Below are 26667 nucleotides of genomic sequence, written 5' to 3' on the forward strand. Positions count from 1 at the left end.
ATGCCCATGACTCAAGAGGATCGCAATCTCAAGATCGCATCCCACCTGTCCTGTAGTGATCTCCCACTGTTGGTCCTCTCTCTCCTCACCTAGAGTTCAACTCCCACCTTGCTGTCATCAAAACTTTAAAGGCACAAATTGGTTACAGATGAGCTGTAGCGCCTACAGACCTATTCATTTTAATTATTAGTGTCCAACCTTTAAGATTTTACAGGAAAGTCATATTTTTGTTTGCTCATTGAAACTCAAGCAAAAGAGAAGATCTAACGGAACTGGGCCAACCTGGCAGCAATGCCTGGAGAGAGTCTAACCTGTTCCCAAAGATGATCCATCTCACCTTCTTCCTTCATATGGTCCATTCCTTTGTATCTCAAATTAAATAATGGATAATTCCAACCTATCTTCATTTCTTCTCTTTTCATGGGTGTCAAATCTTTTGTTTAATTCATTAAAAATTTTTCAATTCTTATAGCTTTCATTTTGAGAAATTGTATTTGATTCTTTTTCAAATTCTTGACCATTTTGACCACTTTTATAGTATCTGAATATTTTTTGATGTTTTCATATTTTTAATTTCTTAAACTTCCATGCAAGTTTCTTTTAAGTTCTTAAAGTCACATTATTTTCCCCTGTGAGCCTGATGATTCCAATATCTGAAGACTTTGTGATCTGGTACCCACCCTGATTTGTTTCTGCTTGTGGCAGCTTGTCTGGGAACTATCCATTTACCCTGCAGCTTGACCTGTATGATTTCTTTGGCATTTTGGTTGAAGTTGACTTTCTCCATAAAGGATGTACATCTGTTCCTGCCTAGCACCTGGGACACCACCAATTTGGGGCAACTTTAAGGTTTCTTGACGTTTATTGCACCACAAAGGTATTCCTGACACTGAGGCACCCCAGCTAGACATGGTAGGTAGCATGGAGATCACTTCCTGGACTGTACTGAACATGCTGGTTTCTGAGCTACTGATCCTTGGCCAAGGCTTTGGCGTCTGTTCACTAACGATAAATGACATTCTGTAACTTTGGATTGGTGAGTCATTTCAGAGCAGAACATAGCAGCCTGTTGGTATTGTTTAGTAACAATATTTGGATTTATTATTTGTTCCTGATTTTGGTGGAATCTGGGGAGGAGGGTTGGGTTTTATGGTTAAGACTGGTCACTGGAGACCCCCACCATAAACAGTTCCTGGTACCAAGGTACCAGGGTGCCTTACCCACCCGACCTTCCATCCAGAAGCACACATGTACACGCATGTATACACATATCAGTTCCTGTTACAACCTGGACACAAAGCTCTCCTGTGAAACCCAGCCACAGAAGGACATAAAAAGCTAGGGCCTGTGGTCTCCTGACCTCTTTCCATGCATGTCTTCAGCTGCTGCTGCCATGCTCAACTGCTTGTTAGCTGTTTTGTGAATTTAAACTGAATCTTGTGAGTTTTTCCAGCAGTGGAGCACCCAAGGTGACTGACATGTAATAAACACATGTGGGGGCTCCTCTCGGGTTCTCCACCTTGTTTAGGCTAAGCTTCAGTGTCTTTTCCCAGAACTCCATGCAACTGAGGTAGGGAAATCTCAATGTCTTTCATGGTTTGCTGCAAACACACAGGGCTCCTCCCTTTACTCTCTTTTTGGATTCTTCTGAGGATTCCTTTCTTCTAATCCAGGTCACAGATGTATTTCATTAAAAATTTTCTTTTCTTTTCTTTTCTTTCTTTTCTTTTCTTTTCTTTTCTTTTCTTTTCTTTTCTTTTCTTTCTTTTCTTTTCTTTTCTTTCTTTCTTTTCTTTTCTTTCTTTCTTTTCTTTTTTCCTTTTCTTTCTTTCCTTTCTTTTCTTTTTCTTTCTTTCTCTTTCTTCCTTTTTTAAAAAAGATTTTATTTATTTATTTGAGAAACAGAGAGAGCACAGAAGTGGGAGGGAGGGGCAGAGGGAGAGGGAGAGGCAGACTCCCCATTGAGCAGGGAGCTGGACATGGGGCTTGATCCCAGGACCCTGGGATCATGACTGAGCTGAAGGTGGCGAAGTCTGGGGTGACTGAGACACCCCAGAATTGTTTTTTCAGTAAGGGGCTTATTCAGTATATCCAATCTTCTAAACTGCTAGAAAAAAAATCTCCAAGTCTGTATGTGTGATACACACACACACACACACAAGGAATATATATGTGTGTACATCTATACATCCATGTACACACGTTTTTATAGATGTATAAGATGTGTATAACTACACACACAAATGTAATCATGACTCTCTAACCCACTGTGATCTGGCTTTTATGCCTTCTCCACTGCCCATGATTTACATTTTGCTATTACTAGAGGTATTGTCCTCTCTTCTCTCCTACTCTGCTTCTTTGCACTATATCAAGCTACTGCCTGCTGCTTGCAGACCCCATGTGACCTACTGCCTATTTTTGTAGATAAAATTTTACAGAAACACAGCCACACCCAGTTGTTTCTGGCTTGTCAGTGGCCGCTATAATGGCAGATTAGAATAGAGTTTCAACAGAGAACTTCTGGTCCACAAAGCCTAAAATATTTATTCTGTGCCCCTGTATAGAAGGATGAAAGGGCTCCAAAGTGCCTCGCTATTGCATTCTGTATATCATCTTTTGATGTCTGCTATTATTTGAAATTACATGGTTTTTCAAATAACAGCATGTCCTGCTTACTGTGAAAAGTTCATGAAGCATCTCATGGGGAATGATACCTTGGGATGTCTCATATGCAGTGTCAACATATCCACATGTTGGGTGGATGTGTATGAAAGGTCAATGAGGACACCTATTAGGTCTCTGTTAGGCCTCTATTAGGAATTTATGAAGAACAGGAGATTTTCTGATTCTGGAGAACAGAACTGTTGACCAGCAAGATGCTATACCTGAACTTCTGACATCAAGAAGCAAGGAATTGAGGGGCAACTGGGTGGCCCAATCAGTTGGGCACCTGCCTTTCGCTCAGGTCATGATCTGGGAGTCTTGGGATCAAGCCCCATGTGAGGCTCCCTGCTCAGTGGGGAGTCGGCTTCTCCCTCTGTCCCTCCCCCCTGTTCATGTGCACATGCTGTTTCTCCCTCAAATAAATAAATAAAATCTAAAAAAAAAAAAAAAAAAGGAAGCAAGGAATTAAAACTACAGTGTCAAGGAGCCAAGCTGGAGGGAGAAGGTGAATAAGGGTTTTTCTTGACCAGACTTGGAGAAACCAGTAATCAACCTTACTCTGTGGTCTTCCTACCACATAAGCAAGAGTGAAGTCCAGCAGTGGCCAGGCTACCAGGGCTAGTTGGAGAATTCACCAGAGTGTTGGCTACTGCTTCTACTTGAAGGGGACCACAGAGCAGAGAGCCCGGGCTGTAAATCACCTCACCTTGAGAACTGGGGGTTGGGGCTGAAGACCTCATAAGGCATACTGTGCTTCTCTTTTATCCGCTGTGCCCCTGAAACCAGGTATCAGCTTGGATGTCAAGAGAGAGCTTAATCTAATTACTTGCAGAGTGAGCTAGCAGGGATGTGGATGAGCTTCCTATCCTCAGATACGCCCCCCGCCCCCTTCAATCTTTCTGAGAACCTGGGCTGAAGAAATTGTTAAACATCTGGGAAGGTCAGAGCCTAGAGTTTCAAGTTGTACTGCAGGTAAGGGGTTAGGAGACTTCTGATTAGTAAATGTCACTGTACCCCAGGACTGAGCTGGCACTGGCTGGACAGTAGGCAATGGCACTTTTGCATTTCATCGATTCATTCACAATCTATCAGAAGGAGGCTCACGTTGCTTTTTTCTGTGGCTGTCATCTCATTAACCCATATCCATGGGCCTCACATACCTGGAGCTGCCTGACTTGGGGCCATACGTGGCACGTAGTGAAACTCACAAATAGCTTTCTCACACTGGGCGTGGCTGCTCAGCCCTCTGGACGCACTTCAGAAGTGGCACTGAATCTGGTCCAGCACTCTCTCCTGCTCTCTTTCCCATGAGTGTTCCTGCCACCACCTGATTTCCATCACCAGAGCACAAGGCCTGGCCCCTGCTTCTCGCAGATTCCATCTGATGGCTACGGAATCCTGTCTTTTTAGCTACTTGCTTGGGGTCTTGTCATTTCTCACTGGTGGTATCTGTCTCTAAAGAAGCTTGCTTGGTTTCTTGTCTTGCCATTCTCCATGCATCCTTGATTCATCTCCCCAGTCAGCTCCCTGCTCCTGCCACCAGTGCTATTCTGTCCCGGACAGTCCCAATTCCTTGGGATGGCCTGCAAACTTCTTCACTTCCTAGAAAGGAAATTCCTTTCTAGGCTCACACTCCTCTCTGCCTCCTAGCCCATCTAGTATGCTTTGTTCACATACTACTGCTCCTATAGGTAAGCCATGTCCTCTTTCCACTGTATCTGGCTGTGGCTACTGTACCCATACTGGGCTCTCCCACCCAGGGCTGTCCCATACTGGACTGTGTCACACCAAGCTGTCCTGCACTGGGCTGCCTTATGCTGGACTGCTCCACACATTAATTTTCCCATGTTGGGCTCCCACACTGGGCTGTGCCACACTGGGCTGTGCGACACTGGGTTGTTCCTGACCGGACTATACCTAAACTGGATTATGTCTACCATAATAGACATACTTTATCATACTACACTGCACTGCCCTACACTGTGCGGTACCTCCCTGGACTGTACCCACTGTACCCACACTTGACCGTACCACACTGGGCTCAGGTGTCTGGCAGCTCTCAACCACTCTGAGCTTCATTTGTTTGGTCTTCCTTAGACCCTGGGATGGAACATAAGCTCTATTTGGGCAGGAGTCTCAGTTTTATTCATGAATTAATTCCTTTACTACAGAGCAACGCTTAGCCCATAGAGGGTGCTCATAAATATTTGCAGAAAGAATGGATTTGAAGGGGCTTTGCTTTGTCATCCATTACAGTCCCTAACAACCTTTCCTATCAGTAGGTTTTCCCTCAGTTCAAATTAAATCCCTCTGCTATAAAGCAAGTGTTTCCTTGTCTGGGTTTTTGATGTAGCTGACAAACCAATTAAGCTCCTGTTGCCACATTAAGAACAATAACCTGGATTCAAAGGATTCAGTGAGTTTTTGCTGACATTTTTTCTCATCTACCCTGAGTAATCTTCATTTTTTGAATATTCCTTCAGAAAGTTTTTACTATTTTCACAGATGAGTCTGGAAAGGGCCCACATTAGGCAGGCAGTTTCTGATGTTTACAAAACAGTACAAAGTTTGGGCTCCTCTCTTCTAAAACCTACAGGATTCTGGAAAGCAGCTTGAAAGCAATGCCTGGTGCTCAAGAGGGTTCATGGTGTGCTTTGGTCTGGGAAAGTCTGTGAACCTGAATGCCTGTGGTTTTGGGTCTGTTTCTAATGGAAATCATCATGGAATAAAGTGGCTTCATGCCCCCATTTGGTGGAAAGCTCTTTGCCGGCAAATGCAGCCATGTAAGGTCTGTCCTTTCAATGCTGGCTCAAGACCAGGACTCTGTCTCCTGAGAGAGGATTGTCCCCATAAATGTTGAAACTAGGCAAGAGATGGCAACACCTCACCCCCTTTCTCCACCCTGCCCATCCTCCTGGAAGTGCCCACTAATGGGAGGATGGGAACAGAGCAGGGTGGAGAGAAGGCGTGAGGGGGTAGCATTTGACTATGGACCAAAGCCTTCATTCAAAACACAGGATCCAAGACCTGAGATGCCTCAAGAACTGGGGCCTGGAACTTGAGGAGAATCTCAGGTGGCACTGGTATGGAAACGGTGCCAAAGCTAGCTTGTGCTATGTACCTGTGGTGGCAATTAAGGGATGTCTGGGTGGCCAAAAGTCTACTGGACATCTAAGCTGTCTTCTTCACTCTTGCTGTGTCTTCTGAATATCCACCTCTGTATAAGCCTGAATAATATTTCTAAATCAGAAACCCAACCACGACCTGTCTCTGCTTCATATCCTTCAATGCTCCTCGTGACGCACAGACTCAAGCCTGTGATCTATGATGCTTTTGGACCTGGATGGTCACTCCCTCTCTGGCTTCACTTTTGCCCTCAGCCCTACTGCAGACATGGACCTCCAAGGTCATCAGAGTCTGCAAGCTCCTGCTTCTCCTGCCCAGGCCCTCTTCCTCATTGTTTCTCATGTTTCATGTCCTTCTCCTATTTTTCCTTATGGAACTAAACTCTATCCATCTTTTCCAACTATGTTCATGGGTCATCTGCTCCAGGAATACTTCCCACCCTTCCATCTCCTCCATGTCAGCAAGAGTATTTGTTCATTTATAAGCATTTACTGATTTCCTACTGCATGCCAGGTATTAGAAACAGAGCTGAGGCAAAGACTCAGCCTCCACCTTCAAGGAGCACACAGACTGGATACCCAAGTGGTCTGGTCCCAGTTTATGACTTGCAAAGACTGAGAAAATCGAGAGACCATCCCTTATATGCAGCAAGCACGTAATTATTATGTGATGAATTTTGTTTAAAAGTTAAAAATGAAACATGAGCTTTTAGAGTCATAGAAATATGCCACCACTCATATATCAAGGCATGATATTTCCTTTATGCTGAACATAAATGCCAGTGATATTGCATATATTTATTAGCATGAGGTGCTGTTTTGCCAGCATTTCAGGTCTAGTGGGAACAAAAATGAAACTTTTCTCCAGGATGAGCATTTCACCATGCCCTGCAGAAAGCCTCTCATTCTGGGCTCAGAAGAAACCCTGAAAATTTGGAATTTATGTTTAGCATTGCCCTAATGGTATGCCATGGTTGCTATGGAGATTATGGTATTGTTCATTATTGAATGAAGAGCAACAATGAGTCCAATAAAATAAATCTATAATATTGATACTGAGCAATCTTGGAAAGTGGTTATTTTGTTTTGTTCTGCATTTGTCAGAAACAGATTGAAAAAAGCCTTCCAATTAGTGAAAGGACACACTGCATTTGTGGATCTGCTGGCCCCATGAGGTAATTCATTTCTGATAATAAAAAGGAGCATTACCTAATTCAAACTTTTATTATGCTGGTGTACTGGACGACCACCATAAAATGCACCTAGGCAAATAATTGTTTGGCTGTAGGATAAAGAGGGAACATGCATGAGCTGCAGGAAAGGTCTCAGTCTATGGAGACCGATAGGCAGAATTGATCACTTTAAGGTGCATGTGCTAATATGGGAAATGATCAGTTCAGCGGTCTGAATGTTCCCATTGATATCTAATAGAAACTTTGTTGCAGTTAGACTCAGTGGGAGATAAAATCTCAATTAAAAAAAATTCTGTCAACAGCCATTTGTCAAGCTCAGTAAAAAGAGTGACAAATGCTAAAGAGATTCAGGGTCACTAAAATGCATCTAGGGGCTCTCAGAAAACTGGGGGGATACTCCCTGGCCTCACACAGGCCCCTGGAAAATTTTTAGGAACAAATGAAATGGTTGGATTTGAATAATGTGGCCCAGCTCTGCAGAAAAGCAACTAATTTAGTTTTGGCTTTAATCTTTGGAGGGAAATGTTCTGTATCCAGTGATAATAACACAAAACATATTCTGAGCTTTTCAATAGTCCAATTTCTGGCAAGGCTTCCCAATTTGGGGGGCGAATTTCTCCAAGTTGAACAAGAGGGTGGATGAGTTTCTGCTGATGTACAACTTGGTGGCTTTAAATGATAACTATTTTATTGTTCACTATTCTGTAGGTCAGGGATTTGGGGAGAGCATGTAGGGGAAGGGTGATAGCTCATCTCTGCTCCATGGTCACCTCTGACTGGGGTTGGAAGAGCCAAGATGGCCCCACTCACACAGCTGGGGTTCTGGTACTGGCTGTCAGCTGGGGTGCCTTAGTTCTCCTCACTGTGCCATTTCTTTCCCTCCAGGGCTTCTTGCTTCCCAGGCCTCCCAGTCTGTCAGGACACTGGACTTCACTACATGGCAAGAGGACAATAAAGGGAAGCTGCCATGCCTCTTCACACCTAGCCTCAGAGGCTCCACAATTTCCCTTCTGCCACATTCTTTTGGTCAATGCAAGTCACAGGGACAACGAGGCTCAGGGCAAGGGGGAATAGACCCCACCTCTTGGTAAAGAGAGCAGCAAATTCACACCGAGAAGAGCATGAGGGATGGGAAGGAGTAATGAGGTGATCTTAGGAGACAATCTACTATGGGTGGTGAAACTCTAGTCACTTTTGAATGTTCAACCAGCCTTGGAAGTTATTGCTGTGCCCTTTTGTCTCTGAGCCCTAAACTTAGAGAAACTGAGCCCAGACATGTTGTCTTTCTCCCAGCAATCCCACTGTCCACAGTTTTGTTGTCACATATGCTATAGACACTAGGATAAGCCAACATGCTAGCAACGTGATGCCATGGAGTGGCGCAGGTCCTCACTGATCATCAGGCTTCCACACTCATCTGTCTGGTGTCCCTGAAAGAGGCAACTAATTAAAACCAAATTCACATTGCTGAAGCCAAACAATATGGAGCAGAAGTCAGTCTCTTAATATCTTCCAGAAGAACTCTAGGGAGCTTTCTTGCTGCACACTGAATATTGAGGTATTGTTTTATCACCTTGGGTTGGATAAATACATGTTATTTTTTTTTTTAAATCTTAACAATTATTATTAGTTTCCATTAGGCAGCTAAACCGTTTATTTTGGCCCGGCTATCATTTCCCAGTATCACTCCCTCTCATTGCCAATGAATGACCCTGGGAGATCTTCCATGGCTGCCTACCAACAAATTAGCTGAGGCCAGAAGTTACTGCTCTCCTAGAAGGAGGGGGTGATATTGCACCTGCAATCAACTTTGCATAGGACAAGGGACACTCTGAGATTTGAGGTACCAGAATTGAAGACTTGTGCATCAACTAATTCCTTTGCCTGTGAGTCCCAGCCAGCATCAAGTAATGTCTTTAGGTGTTTTCCAGCCCTTGCCAGATAGGAATACTGCTCTGTTCTTACAGCTAAGATAATCAGCTGTTTCTCCCAAACCAAGATTGCTATGGAAAACAGGATACATTGGTATGTGCAAATTTGTAGCAACATTTTGACTTCTTTAGGGCTGTTTATTTTCATGACCAAGCATACACACACACACACACACACATATGTTTAGACAAAGAAAGATCTTAACCCCTGGGCTAAGGAGTGAGAATATGTGACCTCCTGGGTAAGTGTAGAGCATTATCCCCTAGCAAGAGTAATTTCATTTAAAAATATTATTTATTTATTCATGAGACACACACACACAGAGAGAGAGAGAGAGAGAGAGAGAGGCAGAGACACAGGCAGAGGGAGAAGCAGGCTCCATGCAGGGAGCCTGACACAGGACTCGATCCCCGGTCTCCAGGATCATGCCCTAGGCTGAAGGCAGCGCTAAACCACTGAGCCACCCAGGCTGCCCAGCAAAAGTAATTTCAAAGAAGTCATGCAACTAAAGCAGAGCAGGTTAGTATTGCCACTGGAAAAAACAAGCTCTGCCTTACTGTGTGGTTGCTGGTTGGTCATTTCCCAATCTTATGGAGAAGGTTCCACGTTTTCAGTAGGAGACAGCATGGACAATATACAAAAAGGAAGAGACATCAGAGATGAGGGATGGCAGAGAAAGAGTTGGTATCAGAACTGAGGGCCCAGTTGCTGTCCTGTAGATCCGGAGTCTTGTAGGTCTTTCAGATCTATGAGCCATTTAGCATCTTGCTACAAAAACCAATACCTTCCTTTTGTGCTTGTTAATCCAATTTTCCCAAGCTTTGCCAAACTTTCACCATATAGAATTGCTATGTTTCAAAGAACACAGTTAACTCCTGGGTTTTTATTTCCACTCCATAAGGAAGCACACAGAATGGCTGCATAATACTGTGATTACCTTTTGTAATATTGCCATAGAGAAATATAAAGATTGTGTAGGCTAAGTAGATTATTAACTCATCCATATAAAGTTGAAGTGATTATAAATAAAATATATATAATGCAAATATCTTCTGGCTTGATGTCTCCTGTTGCTGATTGCATTTTAACTGCGACAATATCTCCCATCCCACATGTCCTTCTACAATGTGATCTTGACATTTCATTTACCAAGATGTGCAGTCTCTGTTCCCTTCCTTCAGACCTGGGCAAATTTGTATTTCATGAGTAGAAAGTGACAGAAGTGAGGTAGTGTGACTTCTGAGCCCAGATCATAAAAGCAATGTTGCTCTTACCATGCTAGCTGGTTAGCTGGGACTTTTTTTTTTTTTTTTTTTTTTTTTTTTTTTTTTTTTTTAGCCCTGACCTGCCATGGAGTAAGCCTGAAGACCTGAGGCCACCATACTGTGAGGAAGCTCAGGTTAATGGAGAGACCACATGCGGGTCCTCCAGTTGATAGTTCAAGAGAAGATCCCAGATGGAAATCAGCATAAGTTTATCAGGCACATGGCTGAAGATACATCCTGATGTGTTGGCATCCTGATGCCGACTCCATCAGATCAACCCCAGCGTATTATTTCTAGGAAGTCTGCAGAAGGTCTCTCACATGTACTCACAGAGTGGTCTCTGCCTGCTGTCTCTGCTCTTGTCACATGATCCATCATTGTCACTGTCTTTCTTCCCTTGTTTGTGATGCTGCCTGAGATTCCCATCCCTGCTTTTGTCCCCTGCCCCCCATTCTCATTTCAAGGGCCTTGCTGAAGAAGAATGATTCTAAAGCTTTCAGTACTTGGTGATTACAAGGCTGGTGAATACTCAATGTTGGAGCAGGAAGAGACCTATGTCCCTAATTTTTGGTCATGCTTTGTCAGCTGGGCTCCTGAGCAGCTCAGGGTGACACGAAGCCTCTCTTTAGTAGTTTCATACTAGCCTTGGTAGCCATTACTTTTTCAGTAGCTCTGACAGAGCATTTACTATGGGGCAGGACTATTCTAACCACTTCAAGAATGTTAACTTAATGACATGTCTTCATGACAGCTCCATGAGTTTTGTTGAGTTTTGTTTGAACAGGTATGGATACTGAGTTGGAATAATTTCCTCACGGTCACCCAGCTAGGAAGTAGTAGAGCCAGGGTTCAAATCTAAGCAGTCTACTCGAAAGTCCATGCTTTAAAAAACAAACAAACAAACATTTATTTATTTATTTATTTGAGAGAGAGAGAGAGAGAGAGAAAGAGAGAGAGAGAGAGCAAACACATGAGAGGGGGGAAAGGCAGAGGGAGAGCAAAAGAGAATCTCATGTAGACTCCCTGCTGAGCATGGAGCCAGATGCAGGGCTCAATCTCATGATGCTGAGATCATGACCTGAGCCAAAACCAAGAGTCAGGCATTTAACCAACTGAAACACTCATGTGCCCCAAAAGTTCATTCTTTTAACTATGGTCTCTCATGCATCCTTAGGGGCTCCCATCCAGTCAATGTGGCCAAGGACAGTACAGAGGCCATGCTATGTCTTCCACCTTCCTTGTGTCTCTTATGCTCCTTCCCAGTTATCCTGCTGGTTGATCAGTGTGTGTGTGTGTGTGTGTGTGTGTGTGAGTGAATGTGTACACATGTACATTTGTGTGCTTGTGCACCTATGTTTTTCTATATTGTGTATACTGGAAAGCCAATCATGGCTTGCCTGAGTCTATGGTCATGTTTGTTATAAGAGATGAACAAGCCCTAACCCAGCCAACCTTAAAGGCATCTGGGTTTTTAAGAGCTTTCCAGGCCCTTCGATAAAACCTATCAGGCCAGACTAATGCTGCTGCTGTTTGCCATTCATTCTCATCGGGTTTAATGAAGATAAAGGGGCTCTCTTTATGTATCCAGTTGGGCTTAACAAATTAACCAGGCTGCCAAAAGGGTACATGTGAACAGAATATTTGTCCTCATAATGTTCATTAGGAAGGAGAAAGTTAACTAACCTTTTTTGCTGTGTTTCTTTTCCCAGGGCCCAGTGAAAGCTGCAGAGCTGAAACATCATCTCTAATCTTATTTCTGATGGGCCTTTCCCTAACTTCTCCTTTTATGATCTTTTCACAGCTGTTATATTGAATCAGTATCATTATGTGTTTAAAAAAATATTATGCTCTGTGTCTCAGAGCTAACTACCCAGAACTAAATATTCTGGCCCTTTTCAGAAGATGACAGGCAATTAGAGATCTGAAAAGGGTGGCAGGACTGTTTGTTTGCTTCCCGTATCCTCTCAGCAGCAACTCATGAAAGAAATGAAGGCTGCAATTCTCAGATTTTTTCTATAGGTTCATGGTATGAGTATGAACAGCTCTCTGGAGCAGATTGCAAAAATGGCCCCAATTCCTCCCTTTCCTGAATGCATGCCTCTTTGAAATGTTAACTTTGTCTGTCTTCTCATTAAGAGATGGTGCCTGTACTTCACACCTTGTACCTGGATTCAGACATGGGATTTGTTTTGTTCCAGGGGATGTTAGCAGAGGCTTGAAGGATACTTGTGCTTTGCTGTCTCTTGCTGCTCCTGGAAGCTTGAGACCCCTATGTTACAGGGCATAAGCTGGCAGTTGAGCCAAGCACATCCAACTCAAGTGAACCAAGTCCCTACTGAGTTCAGGCTATCAAAATTGGGGAGGGTGCTTGAGTGGCTCAATCAATTGAGCCCTGACTCTTGTTTTTGGCTCAGGTCGTGATCTCTGGGTCCTGGGAGCAAGCCCTGTGTCTGGCTCCACACTCAGTGGGGAGTCTGCTTGAGATTCTCTCTTCCCTTCTCCCTCGCCCCTTCCCTCTCTTTAAAATAAATAAAATTAAAAAGAAAAACTGGGAATAATTCCTGTTTGAAAAATCAGTTGTATAATATGTTACCATATTCATGAATGTCTGGCAGACTGAATAAAAGTAATTTAATAGAATTGACAGTGTTATCATTCTGGTTCTTTTCCCCAACTACTTGCCTCCATCAGTGTCCAGATACAAGTTACAAAACGAAGCACAAAAAACCCAACAGGACAGCCAGAGCAGAGGTGTTGAAATAAGTTGTCTAGGACCAAAGGGGTTTCAGCTGTTCACTGAGTAGCTCTGCTCTACTTAATAGACAAGAAAATTCAGAAGTCTGGGAGAACACTAGCGTAAAAAAGTATAAATAAAATTAAAAAACAAACCTGTAACAAAGAACAAAAACAGAGCTATTAATCAGCTATTAATCAGCTATTAATCAAACCTGTAACAAAGAACAAAAACAGAGCTATTAATCAGCTACTAATCAGAATAGCCTTTTGGATCCAGCTGCCTTCCATGAGGAAGATGTTTGCTGAGAGAGGCCACCCAGACTGAATCCACCTTGCACACATCGTTGTCTTACATATTTTTCAAATCTTTTGTGTGGAACTGATTTAAAGTCTTTAAAACTTCTAGAAAACCCAAGGACTATAGACACTAGGGAAATGTCACTCAGCTAGGGCAAAAGCTCAATATTTTTACTTTTAAAAATAAAAGAAAAGAGGTGTTGCTCACATGCAGCGTCCCACATGATGGGACATGAGGACAAAGAATGGAAGTGGGCTGTCTGGGGAGGCTGTATGTTCTAAACCATTTCCTTCCAATCCCACCATCTAGTCTATGTGGGATGGAGAAGGAGCTCTTAACAGTGGCTTTATAAACGTGCTCCTGGATTTTGCAGCTGTTAGTGTACTCCCTAGTTAGACCACACTATTTTGATTTTCAAAAAGATATAGCTCATTTTGTAAACTTTGCAAGCTTGGAAATAATTTCCAGATAAAAATTTTTTTGAATGTAGCTACATGAAAAATACCTTAAAATATTCTTTCTAATCAATAGTTTATTGAGAACCTCTTAAGTACCCACTACCAAGCTGGACATCATTGCAGATAATAATAATCAAAAAATAATAACACTGCTACTTAGGTAAGATAGGTTCCTTTAAGAAGCTGATATTCCTTATACTATATATTTTTTTGGATAAACAGTTGGCGATAAATACTTTCAATGTAGAAATTTGATCTTAGCTTCAGTGGCTTTATGTTATCACCATATTATGAGCCAAAATGTTGCTCAAGATCTTTGCTTTTTTCTGAGGAGCAGTTATAAAAAAAAAATCTCCAAATAACTTTTCCTTGTCAGATCTTCAAGCCCTTGATGTTTGCATCTGGAAACTGTCCAAATGGACTTTGCTTAGAGGTAGGTTTTTGTCACTGTTTTTTTCTCTCTCTTCTGGAATTTCAAAACTTCCATGCAAGGAGGTTCAATGCCCTCTCTGGGCTTTATAATACATTAAAAATCCTCCTTCATCATCTCACTTATTACCTGCGATTACATGGCACTGAAACAGTAAAAGTTCCTCTCTTTACCATGAGAGACTAATTTTGATGATTAACTGAGGAACTGTTAAATTTTATGTCAATGCTCCACTGTCATTATGGAATTAGTATTCATAGCCAAACGAGAATTCTGAGACTGAAGAGTTTGGGTGAAAATAAGGCAGGAGTGTCTGTGGTTCTAAAGTAGCTGGGACTTAGATCCTCTAAACATTGATCTTAAAATTTGGCATCTGCATGACTTTTCTGGAGATTTCAAAATGAATCCTGTGTGCATTCCAGCCTCTAATGGATCCCAGAATGGAAACAGAAGACAGAAAGCCAATTTGCACAGAGCTTCATTGCTGAAAACTATATAGAAGCTCACATCATTAGTCATATGATAACATAGACCAGAGAGTCCACATCCCTCCAAGAGAGACTATTACAAAGCATGAGGCCCCAGGTAGATGGAAACAGGGGCATGGAACAAATGGAATTTAGTGCTGGTTTTCTGAAAACTCTTCATGTAGGTTGCTTCAGGGATGTTCATTGAGTGAATGGTGTGAAGAAGGATTTAAACATTCAAGAGTGTTGAATGAGAAGAAATTCTTTTTTTTTTTTTCAGAGAAGAAATTCTTAAAGTGCTTTTCTACTGAGATTGTTATGATTTTTACTTTTAGCTCTTGAACCCCAGTGCCTATTTTCAGCTGATGGCCCACATCTATCATTGGAGGAACACAAAAGTGTTTCCCAGGAAGATTTCTCATGGCCAGCTGTGGCAGATCCTTTCCCCTCCTGTACTCCTCCCCTCAGCATCCCCCATCCCGAGATATCCTATTGGAAAGACTTGTGATTCTCAAGACACAGTGGGGAGTTAGCCTTCCGGGAGCAGCTTCTGGCCAAAGACAATGGCAAAATGGAAGACCCATGACCCCATTTTCTCACATCCCGGGTGGGACTGCTCTGAGGTCTTTCACATTGTGAGATCCCCGGGGAGATTAAGCCCCAGTTACCCACAGTGGGGTTCTATTCATTACCTCACTCAGTACGGGCTCCTTGCCTCCTTGGTCTCACTTCCCTACTCTGCTACAGGTACTTCCTAGGGGCAGCACCCAAACAAACTATATGTACATGACACTACTGTGTCAGCGTCTGCCACTAGAGGAACCCAACTAAAGACACCTTCAAAAAGAGACACCTAATTGTATTTCTTGATCACTCATTTGCCATACTCTTACTGTGAACCCCCCATGTGTGAGATATAATGCCAGCAGCTGAGGAAAAGAACAAGGAGACACATGTACCTTCTTATTTTCTTAGAAGTGACTTCAAATAAGGACATTGTAAGAGAGGCATGTGAATGCTCTAAGATCTCCAGCCTCACGGTTCCTCCATAAGCCCCCAGAATGATCACCTTGTGTCCTCTAAGAAGATCATGAAGAGGAAGGTGTTACACAACTTCATTGACTTTTGCCCACTGTTGCTTCTCAGTCTTATCTCTGCAGGTCTCTACTCAGTTTCTTCTTTTTTAGTTGAAGTCTAGTTGACACACAATGCTACATTAGTTTCAGGTGTACAACATAGTGATTAGACAACTCACTTTCAAGTTCTTGAAGGTGTTTATCTTGCTTTTGAACATGGCTATAGCTTCTTTGAAATGTTCAATTAAAACAAAATATCCATACAGAAAAGCGCCTGTGTCACCCAAGAAATCTGTCTTTCAGACCCCATACAGACACTTCTCCCTGTTCCCACAAGGGTAATCACTATTCTGACTTTCCCAGAATGGTTTACTTTTTCTTTTTTTCACTTTAAATGTTCATGTCTGTGAGGTTCAACCATAGTTCTGTACTTAACTGCACATTGTTCATGGTCATTACTGTGTAGTATTCCAGTGTGTGAGTAACCATGATTTATCTGCTCTACAGTTCTGTTTTGTTTTTTATGTAATCACCCAAAACATGGGGCTTGAACTCACGACTCTAAGATCAAGTTGTGTGTTCTACTGACTGAGCCAGCCTGGCAACCCTATGTGCTCTACTCTTGATGGGCATCTGAGTGGTTTCTAGTGGAGCCCATTATGAATAGTGCTGCTGTGAACATTCTAGTACATCTTTTTTTTAAGATTTTTTAAATTTATTATTTATTCATAGACATAGAGAGAGAGAGAGAGGCAGAGACACAGGCAGAGGGAGAAGCAGGCTCCATGCAGGGAGCCCGACGCGGGACTCGATCCTGGGACTCCAGGATCCTGGGCCAAAGGCAGGCGCTAAACAGCGGAGCCACCCAGGGATCCCCTCTAGTACATCTTTTGATGAATACATGGGTGCATTTCCACTGGGTATATGCTCAGGATGCCATTGTTGGGTCATAGAATATGCATGTATGTTCAGCTTTGGTGGATGCTGGTAGTTTTTGGCAGTGGGTATACTGGAATTCATGCCCACCAACAGGGTCTGAAAGTTCCATTGTTCCAAATCCTTTCTAATGCTTGATTTTATCCATCTCTTCTCATTTTAGCTAGTCTGATGGGTGTGGGCTATGCCTTTTTGATTTTTCTATAGAGAAAGATATATATTTTTTATCTCTTCTTGTAGCAGAAAACCAGCAGTCTCATATGAGAATTTTGTGGTTAATAAAATTTTGCACCTGCTATTAAATTTTCTATTTTGCACATTTTTTGTCCATAATCTTTGAAATTATGACTCATCCTAAGGACTGCTTTTTGTAAAGCCATCTGAATACTTTAACTAGCTAATCCTCCTTCCCACCTGGGAGGTGTTTGCATCACCCCCTCTCTAATGAAATGTGGGTCCACCCACCTGAGTGTTCCTCCCTGTCAGTCCTTTCTGCCTCATTATCTCCCTGATGCTTTCATTTTTCACTCCATTTTTCTGCTTGATCTCCACCATTCTTTTGAAACACCCCCCTTGCCCCACAAAGTAGCAAGCATTTCTTTAGTTTTCTTTTGTCTGTGTTCATCTTTTCTCAGAAAGTCCTTGAGGAGACACACAAGTTACTTTGCATTCTTAAGTTTTCTCTTTTGTTTCTAAATATTAATTTGTCCGTAGAGCTGATCTAATGGTGAAGAGTGATTAAGAGTACAGGCTCTAAGTCAGACTTCCTCTCTTTCTCTTTCCCTCATTCCTTCCTCTAATATTTATGGAAGTTTATCATGTGCTTGATCCTACACCAGGAGCTGGGATGTAATAGTAAGAAAAACCGGTTATGATCCCTTCCCTCAATGAGTACATAACTTCATTTGCATAATAGAAAATCATATTCACGCTAATACATCATTACAAGCTGTTATGTATTGAGGAAGAAAGGCAAGGGGTTCTTGGATAGTGTTTAACAGGAAGATATGACTTCAGGTACTGTGAGAAAGAGACTTTCAGCCTGGGGGCCTTAAACTACGCGAGGAATTAAGTAGATACCCCATCCTTAGTGGAGGAGTATCTTTAGTGGATTATTTGCTTTTTGAATAATTGCCCATTGAGGGTGGGCAGGAATTCTGTATTATAGACTGCTTACTTGATGCCCCCCAATAAACCACATATCTTGGTGTTCATACCCTTTCAGAGTCCTTCCCACACTAATTGCACTTGGTCCTTTTGGCCAATGGGAAATTAGCAAGCAGGACCCAAATAGAGGCTCCCTCTTGAAACCTTGGACCACCATGAAGAAATTTGTGTGAAGAGATGCCCTGGAGGCTATGAGACTTTATGGAAAGTGAAAGGGAGACAGAGAGAGAAGTTGAGCCAGCACCCAGTGGTTCTAACTAAGGCATGTGAAAACACCATCGTAGCTCCTCCATTCCCCAGTCTAGCCCCTCCAGCTGACTGCACATGGGGCAGAGACATCCCCACTGTGCCTTGCCTGAATGGTAGACTTCTGAGCAATAAATGGTGGCTCTTCTTTTAAGCCACTGAATTTTGAGGTGGTTTGTTGTACTGTAGTAGATATCTGAACCATGCTGCTTATTCATCCTACCTGATTTGGGAGCTTACTCAAATGATGCAGAATGGAATTAATGCCTTCCTTCATGTAGTCCAGTTAAACTCAGGGATTTTAACCTCAAGTTCATGAGCTCATTGAAATCAGAGTCCCAACTTTGTATATGATATATACATATCCACTGCCCCCACCCCCAGAGATAGGAGTCATGGTTTTCACTATACTATTCTCAAAAGGATCTGTGATTCCCAAAAATAAAGATTAAATGTTTCAGAAGAAAATATAGACACGTGGTATGTTCTACAAAAAAAGACACTTTGAATAAAGTGCTCTGTAGGAAAAAAGAGAAAGAAATGATTAGTGATGCTAATTGGAATTGGAGTAGTCTCCACAGTGGAGGTGATATAGCTTTGTTTCCTTGAGACCACCTTCAGTAAAGCAGCCTGCAACCTTTATGCCAGATAATCTGTTTCTCCTCTTGTATTACATAGCATTCGTTGTACCCCTGATCTTTTAAGATGGGCCAATTTCCTCACACTTCTCCCCAAAGTCAAACAATTTAAATAAATAAATTCCAGATATTACAGTAAGTAATAAAAACCCAGGATAAGTTTTGCTTCCAGCATTCCTGGGGTCCAGGGCAGAAGTAAAAGCAGAGGCTCACATATGATGGCTAAATATTTTAAAGTTACAAGTTAGGATAATAAACTCTTAAATAAAATATATTCTATTCTCCTAGCTTGTCAAATTTAGCCTCAAATGCAAGATTCTCAGACATTTCAGAAATCTCTACTGGCATATGGCAATGTGGGGAGAGATGGCCAAGCTCCCTATTTTAGAGGATGACCTGTCTCTCTTCTCTTCCCCACTCCCAGCTCTGTCTTACATAGGAATCTCAACCCACATGTCCATGCTGTGTCCATATGTCTCCACAAGCAGCCATCCCTTTGGGCCCTCTCAAGTCTGGAATTGCACATAGTAGCAACCCAGTTCACCCTCAGAAGGGTGAGCCCTTCTTTATGATGGACCCTGAAGGGAGACTGTGGATATTTTGGGCAGGAATTTAAAAGTCTCAAATAGCTGGTGTGTGATCTAGAAGGAGGTATTGGTAATCTAGGTGCATAGAACTCTTTGGCCTGACAGATTCCTCACCCCATGGTATACCCAGAAGAGGACCAGAGTGGAGTCCCTTAGGACTGCGCTATCCAATATGGCAGCCACTAACTACAAGTGGCTTTTGAGCATGTGCAATGTGGCTTGTCCAAATTGAGGTGTGGTGAATGAGTTGATAGTAAAATGCATAGTACATATAAAAATTCAGCACAAATAAAAATACTGTGAAATTTCTCACTAAATGTACTGCTGTCTTTCCTTTTGCTTTTTAAATTTCTTTTAAATGAAGATACAGAAAACTTTTAATTACCTACATGGCTCCCACTTGTGACTTTTTCAGACAGTGCTGCTCTAAAGCAAGGGGCCCAGGGCAGTGGCCCTTGCTGTCCTGATGCAATGGTATCACAGTGATAATGCTCTAGAGAGCTCTTTCCTTCCCTTCCAGCCCCACCCACCCCCACATAACTTTTACCTTGTTTTGATTGCTCTCACCTCCCAGATACTAACTCTTAGATTCATGGTTAGACTTTGATGTATAATTCCGGACTGCTACCCTGGCATTTAACAACCTTCCTGACTCTCCTCACACTGGCTCTCTAGTATTTATTTCTGACTTTTTTCTCCCCTTTGCCCCTTCCTCCCACTTCTCATTGTCTGCAGTGAGGGGCTTTGTTTCCATCTCTAGAACCAGGGTTCTGGTCCCTTAGTATTACCCAGCCTATCCCTGGTTTTCCTTGTGAAGAGTAAGTAAGATTCCATAAGCTCCTTGACTCTCTGTGGGTCATTTTGGATGTAGTCTTCTTAGGTATTTACTATAATGGCATGGGTTTTATGGATAATAGCTTTCTTTCTTAATCCTCTCAGAAAACATATTTGCATTTTTGCTGGAGTTCTCAAGTATTCCCCTAAGGATGCAATCCAGGGGCAGGCCAATGGGGGAGGAGACGAATAGTTGACTTTCCTTAAAGATTTTATAAATCCTTCTATTTGCAAATGTTATTCACTCAAAAATATTTTTTTGAGTCCCTATGATGTTCTAGTCACTGCTCTTCTAAGCATGAAGACTAAGTAGTGAGTCAAACTGGAGAACTTCCCCTTGATAAATTAATTAAGAATCAAGGAATACAATACAATACACACTAATACAGAGAAGCATTTGGTGCTGTATATGGGAGGTCAGGGAGGCAAGGGCAGCTTCTCAGAGAGATATCCCCTGATAAATCAGTAAGTTACTGAAAATGTAAATGTCTTCTTCAGACCCTTAATAAAGATTAGTGCTTATACGAGGAGAAGAGAGACACGAAGGCCACTGGTGTCACAGTGGAGACCTGGCCATGTCTCTCACCCTAAGGGACTTTTATCTACATAACACCCTCATAGCAAATGGGATTCAAATTTTTAGCCTTGTACCAATCCATAGCATATGGGATTGGATTCCTTGCCTCACTGAAAGACCACATCCACTTCATGGATATTTGGTCCTAACTGTAAAAAGGACTATATTTTGAAATATTTCCCTTTGTAATTATTCTTTTGGATATTATTTTCCTTGCAGGGCTTGCACTTTTAAAACCAGAAAGTTGGGGAATCCCTGGGTGGCTCAGCGGTTTAGCGCCTGCCTTCAGCCCGGGGCATGATACCCGAGACCCAGGATCGAGTCCCACGTCGGGCTCCCTGCATGGAGCCTGCTTCTCCCTCTGCCTGTGTCTCTGCCTCTTTGTCTATCTATCTCTATCTTGCATGAATAAATAAATAAAATCTTAAAAAAAAAAAAAACAGAAAACTTGGGGCACCTGGGTGGCTCAGTATTTGAGCATCTGCCTTTGGCTCAGGTTGTGATCCCAGGGTCCTGGGATCAAGTCCCTCATCTGTCTTCCTGTGGGGAGCCTGTTTCTCCCTCTGCCTATGTCTCTGACTCTCTCTGTGTGTCTCTCATGAATAAATAAATAAAATCTTAAAAAAAAAAAAGGCAAGCCTGGGGGGCTTGTTTTTTCAACCTGTAATCAGGATTTCCAAAGGCTGACTATGGAGGTGATAAGTATTATCTTACATTACACTACAAATGAGTTACAAGGCTTAATGGTGAATAGAGAGGGTCTCCATAGGGTTGGGTCCTACTTATTGTTAATTTTTCTGTGTCGTCACTGCCTACCATAGATCCCAGCACATAATCATACTTAACAAGTTTCTGCTAAATGAATGGGTGATTGAATGAGCGAACTTTAAACCTCACCAGTGCAGTAAAGACAGGGAACGTACTCAAGCCTCCATAGCTTTCTGATTTGAATGTAAATCTCTTAGGGCTCTACATGGATTGCACATTGTGGCTTTCCCTTCACCATCCACCCATCTTTTTCCCTTTACTCCATAAACTTTCTCCCTAGATCAAAAAATGGCCCTTGAGTCAGAGATGTAATCATGTATTCTCTGTTGCGTTTTCTCTTTCTCCACCCAAAGTAATCATCCTTCCCCCTCTGCTAGGCTGGAACCACTCTAGCAATAATAAAACTTATAACGTAATAATAATAACAACATGAATACCAACAATAATAGTAACAGTCAACTGAGTACTACTTGCTAGTCACTGTGCTGAGCACATGACATCCAATCTGTTTGTTACTCCTCCCACAAGCTTGGAGTGAGGTCTCCTTCCTGTTTTAGAGATGAAGGAATTGGTAAGGTGATAGCAGTGCGCTGTGATTTGAACTCAGGTGAATCTGACTCCCAAACTTTTGCTCTGAACTGCTTTTTAATGCTGCCCCTTTTTGAGTAAGCCACGGTCTTCCTTCCAGATAGTGATCAAGTTATTTTTATTTCTGAATTCATCGTGATTTTTTTCTTTGTAAGTTTCTCTTTTCTAAAAACTGTAGTTATATACTTTAAGCATTCCTGATTGGCTGTTTCAAGCATAGAACATGACACTGATGATGAATATACAAGGAGACAGATTTGTCTAAGGGTTGCTACTCCCAGAATTATAACCTTCCTCTTTCCCCTGGTGGTAAAGACAAATTTGTTTGTCTACTTCCTTATTCTAACTCTGTTCTTCAGAATGCACTTTCCACCATACCTCCCAATCATATTGGCTTTAGGGTAAATGATGCTCTGCGTACTATTGCTGGCCCAACCTGCTCCAAGGTGGTTGTGTAAATCAACAACTCTTCCTTGCTCATGTATGCTGTGGGCCAGGAATTCAAATTTGACAAAGTGGAGGACTCTTCCCTGCCTCCAGGATGACTGAAGGCTCAGCTGGGTATGACTTGACCATGTGGGGGTTGGGCAGCTAGGCTGAGGATTAGCTTCCATGGTGGTTTCCCTACTCATGTGTCTGATTCTTGGGCCTGGGGACAGGCTGTTGACCACAAAACCCACACATGGTCTCTCCACATTGCTTGGACTTCCTCAAAATGGTGGCTGTGTTCCCAGAAAGTGTGTATTGAGAGGAAGTCTACCAGGAGAATCAGGTAGGGGTTACATGACTTCTTCCAAACTAGTCCTAGAGTCACACAGCACCTATTCCACTTTATTCTTTTAGTTATAATTAAGTCATAAATCCAGCCCAGATTAAAAAGGAGTGGAGTGACACTCTACCTTTCAACTGGAAGAGTTTCCAAGAATTTGCAGCCATTGGTAAAGCTGTCACAAGTCAGTAAAGAGCATTCATGCACGTATTGATATTCTTGAGAGCAAGGAGGTATGGCATTCAAAGAGAGGACAGGGTGACACAAACCACAACACCAGAAGAAAAACATCTAAATTGGTAAACTGAGTCTTGGCACAATCTTACAATATAACAGTTGTAGTCATTAAAATTATGTTTTCAAGTGATAAACAAAAGATAAGGAGAAATGTGTCAATATATTAAGAAGTTGGAAACAGTTACAGTTAGTATGTAGAACCTCTACATATAATCACAGATTGAAAGAATCTGGCATTATGGATGATTTCTCTTTTCTTCTGCTTATCCATATGTGTGAATATTTTTACAATAAGCATATGCTGCTTTTGTAATCAGTAAAAAAAAAAAAATGAGCAAGGAGGAGTTTGGAAAAACGAAAACATCTGCATTAGTTTCAAAAGACCAAGAAACTGTTTGGGTCAAGTTGTTGTTTGTGCACACGTGTGTGTATATGTGTGTGTGTGCAGGGAGAGGGAGTAGTCTGAACCTCTGAAGCCTCAAGGGCAACTGGTGGGGCAGATAGGAGGGTTACCGTGTAGGAGGAGGAACATTTGTGTCATTATGTGCAGGCCCTGGCTCTGGGGAGGAGGAAATCAGATGGGGAGAGACTTGTGCAAAGTCAAATGGCTAGCTAGCTAGCAGAAGGGCTTGGCAGGGGGCACAGGCCACTCAGTCCGTTCGCCAACCACTCCCCCCAACCTGCTGCCATTGTCAATGAAGTGACAAGCAGCGGCTGCCTGCGCCTTACACGAAGGACTGACACATTTCCATTCCCAGTGGGCGTCTTGCCTGCGGCACTGTATCTATGAGGATGTGTGAAAGCTTCTGGCTTGGGAAAGCAGAGTGTGATTTTATGGAAATTGAGCTGAGTGTTGCGATAAACTTAGCAGTCGTTGGTCATATCCAATGACAGGTGACAATTTTATTCTGAAAGAAGCTGAATTTGAGAGAGGACTGGAAAGAAGCTTAACAACAGTGATCTTCCTTGGCAAAGAGGAAAATGAGAAGGATCCATCCAACTCTAGGGATGGCTTAGAGGAGGAGCCCCACAATTCAGATACTCAGTTTCTAAAGCTAGTTTTAGGAGGCCAGACTGCACTGGGGCATCTAGAGGTATAGCTTCCAAAGAATGTGTCCATCCTATCCCTAAAATATTTCCCTGTGGACTAGGAGACACAATGTTCTACAGATCTCTGAAATCAGAATTCAAGACTAAAATATTTTACCATCAATATTCCATATTTTTTACTTTCAAGTTCCATTGCACTAGGGCAAAAGCCTCATATAGATGCTTCTAACCTTTCATACCTTCTTTTATCACCTGTGACTCTTTTAATAAAGAGGGGTTGCCTGAGGCAGGTGCAGATAGAACTGGGACAGTTTGAGAGGGAAGCTGGCTGAAGGAGCCAAGAAAGAACAAACGCTTATAGCCTAGACTCAATAATTCAGAGGGTTTCCTGGACAAGACTATGGACAAAAATACTTCCAAGAACATGGGCTGTCGTGCAGGGGGTCGTACAGTTATAGTGGATAGGATAGGGCTAAAGTTTGGACTTTTTCTTTCACATTTGAATTCAGCTAGAAGTAACATTTTACAGATTGCTTTTGTGGTTTCTCTCTGCTTATTTTCAGAGAAAATGTCAAGGAATGATTAGTATTTTTCATAAGGTCATAGGGCCTGTGGATATGAGCAGTTTTGCCTAATTCTTAGCATTTTGCCGGTTCTGTTTGAGATGCTCTTTTCTGTAGAACAACGATGCCTTCTCTTCCTGCTTCTCTCTCATCGAGTACCTCCTGTGTATCCTGCGTGTTATGCAGATTTTTTTTTCAATTCTCACAAGAACTGTATGAGGTCTGTTATAATTCTTCTCATTTAGAGATGCAAGAACCTCTAGACTAGAGGTTCATAGAGGTTAGTTACTACTCAAGACCACCAGCTGCTAGGTTATTGGAATGGGCATCGAATCCATGTGATATGGGATGTCTTATATGCTGAAGGCAGGGAACCTGGCTACTTCTGGTAGTTAGGGCTCAGTTCCCCACATGAATGTCAAGTGTCAAGTTTCCCAGGGAGAGTATTGGGGGATGCAGATTATAGGACCAATGTCTTTCTAGAAGAGACAGGAAATTTCCTCCAGAAGAGAGAAGCTTGGAGAAGCCTATGATTGCAGGGATAAGCCTGGGAGGGCACTGGTGAGCAGAACTGGTACTGGGGACAGAGCACACCCAGCAGCCGGTCACCCTGGTAGCATAGAAAATTCGACAGCATATCACTTCATGTAGAGATCATCTAGAATCCAAAACTTTTCGATCTTAAATATAAGGTATCAGTTAAATACAAAAATAAGTTCTTGGGGATCCCTGGGTGGCTCAGCGGTTTAGCACCTGCCTTCGGCCCAGGGCACGATCCTGGAGTCCCAGGATCAAGTTCCCCATCCGACTCCCCCCATGAAGCCTGCTTCTCCCTCTGCCTGTGTCTTCCGTCTCTCTCTCTCTGGGTCTCTCATGAATAAATGAATAAAATCTTAAAAAAAAACTAAGTTCTCTAAACAGTTGGCTAAAATATCCTTAAGATGTGAAATTCCACATAAAATGGCAAAGGACACAAAAGGGCAAGTTTATATAGAATGACGCAAACTTGATGCAATTTTGGTATTTAAAAGTAAAGGAAGGGCAGCCCTGGTGATGCAGCGGTTTAGCGCTGCCTTCAGCCCGGGGTGTGATCCTGGAGACCCTGGATCGAGTCCCACGTCAGGCTCCCTGCATGGAGCATGCTTCTCCCTCTGCCTGTGTCTCTGCCTCTCTCTCTCTCTCTCTCTCTGTGTGTATCTCTTGTGAATAAATAAATAAAAAATCTTAAAAAAAAAGTAAAAGAATAATTCAGAAGTGGTCATAAATTTGTTAAAAAATGATTAAAAAGCCAAATAGATTTCTAAAAAGGATAGACACTGGAAGAGATTCAGGGAGAGAGAATAAATATTAAATATATTGGTCCTTAGATGACTAGTCATTAAGAAGCTCAGCTTTAGGGAGAATTAGCTCAAGTCCAAAAAGATTCCCTGGAAGCTGCAAGCAATTGCGGCTAACACCCCAGGGATTCTGAGTGATGGTGGGATATTGTATGTTGGTGACAAACTCTTCCAAGGTCACATGGTTGTGTGGAAAAGCATTGGAATATCTGAAGGATGAGGGTAACTCATATTCTTTTTTTTTTTTAAATTTTTATTTATTTATGATAGTCACACACAGAGAGAGAGAGAGAGAGGCAGAGACACAGGCAGAGGGAGAAGCAGGCTCCATGCACCGGGAGCCTGATGTGGGATTCGATCCCGGGTCTCCAGGATCGCGCCCTGGGCCAAAGGCAGGCGCCAAACAGCTGCGCCACCCAGGGATCCCGGTAACTCATATTCTGAGCAGAAAATTTTTCTTGCCACAGTTCTAGGGCCAGAGGCCTGATTTGTTTGAGAAAAAAAGCAGTGTACTTTCCCTGGAATGGGAGAGTCATGTGCTGAGCAGTGGGGTACTAAAAGGGAGAAACATATTTTGGGATTATGTTCAGGCAGCAAGAGATATGGGAAGATGCTGCTGAGTGGGAAACTGAGCATAAAAAAAGACATCTAAAGATTAGTTGTAAGGGGAGGAATCCCATGCCCTTGGCAATGCCCTTGGCAATGCTCTTATGCCATCCTTTT

At 42.5% G+C, this 26667-nt stretch overlaps 1 long non-coding RNA gene across 1 annotated transcript in view; it reads left to right on the forward strand.

The window, feature by feature from the left end:
* Positions 1-9946, forward strand: part of LOC102156970 — a 52879-nt gene extending 42933 nt beyond the window's left edge. Inside the window, exon 3 of the long non-coding RNA XR_005377527.1 lies at positions 7871-9946. This is a non-coding gene — a long non-coding RNA (uncharacterized LOC102156970). The remainder of the gene's footprint in view (positions 1-7870) is intronic.
* The last annotated feature ends 16721 nt before the right edge of the window (positions 9947-26667 follow it).

This window comes from Canis lupus, chromosome 24 (genome assembly GCF_011100685.1).
Source record: "Canis lupus familiaris isolate Mischka breed German Shepherd chromosome 24, alternate assembly UU_Cfam_GSD_1.0, whole genome shotgun sequence".
NCBI lineage: Eukaryota > Metazoa > Chordata > Mammalia > Carnivora > Canidae > Canis > Canis lupus.